The 3,148-nt window shown below is 45.7% G+C and overlaps 1 non-coding gene across 1 annotated transcript; it reads right to left on the bottom strand.

Moving 5' to 3' along the window:
* On the bottom strand, window positions 1-73 carry Trnaf-gaa. Its single transcript has one exon. It is a non-coding gene; the product is annotated as a tRNA-Phe (tRNA).
* Window positions 74-3,148: the final 3,075 nt, after the last annotated feature.

Here is a 3,148-nt window from a genome sequence, read left to right as displayed (position 1 = left end):
CGCCTGGTCCTTGTATCGAACCAGGGACCTCTCCATTTTCAGTGGAGCGCTCTACCAACTGAGCTAACCAGGAATTAGACGTCAGTAGAGCAGACGGGGTTTATCAGCTGCCACCAGTCTTACACCAACAAGGGTGAAGCTTACAAATTTAAGGTTATAATTATAATGCAATTAAATGCAAAGGTGCAAGCGAGCGGGACAAGAATGACGAAATTAATCCCTGGAGAAGGGGAACAAGAGGGGAACAAGAACAAAATTATAACCTTAAATTTGCAAGCTTCACCCTTGTTGGTGTTAGACTGGTGGCAGCTGATAAAACCCGTTTGCTCTACTGACGTCTAACCCCTGCTTAGGTAGAGCGCTCCACCTGTAATGGAAAGGTCCCGGGTTCGAGACCCGGACCAGGCGGATTTTTTCGGTTGCTCACCAGTCACGTAGCTGTGTTTGGAGACTTATATTTGTCCTTTGTCCCTCCTGTTCCCCTTCTCCAGGGATTAATTTTGTCATTCTTGTCCAGCTCGCTTGCACTTTGCATTTAATTGCATTATAATTATAACTTCTTATGAGTTGTGAATGCGAAAGCATGAATGTCGTTCTTCCGCTCCCTTAGTTCGTCTGCGGTGTACTGGCTTGGACTGCTATGCTTCGCTATTGCCGAGGTTGCGGCCGATGACGACATAGATGTCTCAGGCGATGCGATGTTCTTCGGCGCCGAGAGGAGCAGAACCAAATGAAGAAGAAGCAAACCCACTTGAAGCCTAGCGCGTTCGTCAGGAAGACGCTGCGTGGCGATGAAAAGCACTAGATATTAGCCCGTCTGACCGGTGCATTTATCAGACGTTGGTCGTGCTATTCCACCATGTGCGTGCTGACCAGAAAGACTGGGACCAACGAATTCCGTATTGTATGTTTGCATAGAACACAGCTAAACATGAAGGTACCGATGGGACGCCTTATTTCCACTTATTACGTTAGGGAGTTGACGCTGATTTGCCGGATCTCTTATATGAGCCACCACCCATCAATTACGATACACCGTAGAATTACGGCCAAGAACTACGTCACAGACTTGGCTCATGAAACAGCACGAGAAGAGACAAGCTAAATCAGCTGGACACAGAAAGGATCTAAACGATCGAAATTCCCGAAGACAAAATTTACAATGCAGGTGATCTCGTGTACATTGAAGTAATGGCCGTTAAACGAGGAATCTCAAAAGAAGCTGTTTCCAATGTGGGAAGTGTCACGTGATTGAGAAGTTATCAGATGATCGTCTCTCGAGTGCCCGCACTGTGTAGCAGAAAGCGCTCCGTGTAGGCAGGCTGAAAAAACAAAGGCGGCAGGCGGAACGCGATTTTTAAAGTTAACGGACAACCACTATTCAAACGCCTTCAAGACAAGGGATGCTCTTTCTCCTCCAAAACGCCCCATTTGGTTCCACAAGGACCTGTCGAAAACCAAGGGCCATCTGTCGGGTACCCATGTAAGGAGCAGATCGTACTGTTGTTTTTTTTTTTGTTGTTTTTTTTTAGAAGAGCTTGAAGTGACTGGAAGAATACGACCCCGGTACTTTCTAGTATGTCCTATTCTTATGCCCTCCACAGTCGGGGGACCAGTGTGAACCGTGTTCTCTTACACTGTCAGATATTTATCCGTGGGTGTTTTAGGTTGTTTTTTTTTCTCCGTGAAATGGGCAACATACATATAGTGTTGAGTTCTTTCCGTGAAAGCTGGTTTCCCACTGAATCTAATTAAATATTTAGGTGATTAGCTGAAAGTACAGGGAAATTCTTATTTCTGGACCAGTAAATAGAATTTTACAACTTTTCTAGAAAAAAAAAACTTTTTTTAAAGATTGAGCAAGTGTGACAAAGCCGTTTCAAAAAAAGTTATTTAAGTTTCCATTAAAGGCCTTGTAAAAAAAAAACATGTTTTTAACAGTTGGGACACTCGTGTTAGAAAAAGAATTTTACGCGAAAAAAAAAAAAAAAAAAACTCAGCCTTTTTTACTCTGGTGAAGAAGGAAGAGCAGCAGAGCTGTAACTAATTCTGTTCTCGGCGGTGGCTTTCCAAGCGAACGATCTGCTCTTCTTTCGCAAGGGAATCTGAAGCGCTCGACGAAGTGGAACTTGAGGCAATAGCGGCGGTTGCGGAACCATTCGCGCTGCTGCGCACGTCGCCGTCCTTCGTAGATGATGACACCAGCCGGTTGTCTGGTTGCCACCGTCGTTCATAGATGGCGGCAGCTGTCCAGAGTTCGGTGTCATCATTTCTTTGCTGGTGGACACGATCCTGGAGAAACTAGCCCTTTAAAGGGCAACTCCGCTTCATTTTTGATATTTAGAAAACTATGTAGCCCTCTTCAGTATCATATAGGAAGACCCCATGTCAAATATTACGATCTAATTCCGTCTATATATTTAATAAACTGGCCAGCAAACCTTCAAGTGAGCCAAGTCGCCGAAATCTGCCAACTCTAGCGTGCGACGCGAGGCGCAATCGTCAGCGTAGTCAATGCGACGGAGTTGGAGCGGCAAACGTTGAGCCACTACGTCAGAGGCATGTGTAGGTCATTCTCACGTTTTGTTTGTTTTTACTTCTCAGAGCGAAATTGAACGATGACGTCATGAGTTTCTCCCCCCGGTGTTGGCTGACTGGGCGTTCACGTGGTCACTGCCCCGCGTGCTTATCGGTTTGTTTCTCTGCTCCCTTTCTCTTTCGTCTTCTCTTTTTCCCCCTCTCGCCCGGGCCGTCACCGTCCACGCCCAACTTCTAGGAGGTGTTGCCACGCCACGCGAAGCGACCTGCGCGCGTCGCGTGTCCTGTCCTTCGCCCCCCTCCCGAACGTCACAAGACCACGTGGTTCGACGTGACGTGCCCATGACTCTGACAACACGAGACCAATGTTGCCTGACGCAACCAAAGTTTCGGTTTCGGTATCAGCTGGTGTTTAAATTAGGATTACACAAATAATATTTCCCATTTCGCGAATTCGAAGACGTAGAGTTGTTTAGCTTAAATTTTTCGGAATTGAGCGGAGTTGCCCTTTAAAGCTCTGCTGTAAAAAAAAAAAAAAAAGTATATATATATATATATATATATATATATATTAGAGTAATATTGACGGCGCGAGACGCGAGGTTGTTCT

The sequence above is a fragment of the Ixodes scapularis genome, unplaced genomic scaffold (assembly GCF_016920785.2).
Source record: "Ixodes scapularis isolate PalLabHiFi unplaced genomic scaffold, ASM1692078v2 PGA_scaffold3__209_contigs__length_174095766, whole genome shotgun sequence".
In the NCBI taxonomy this organism is placed as follows: Eukaryota; Metazoa; Arthropoda; class Arachnida; order Ixodida; family Ixodidae; genus Ixodes; species Ixodes scapularis.
The sequence above is the reverse complement of the archived record's forward strand: the minus strand, read 5'-3'. Positions and strand labels throughout refer to the sequence as shown.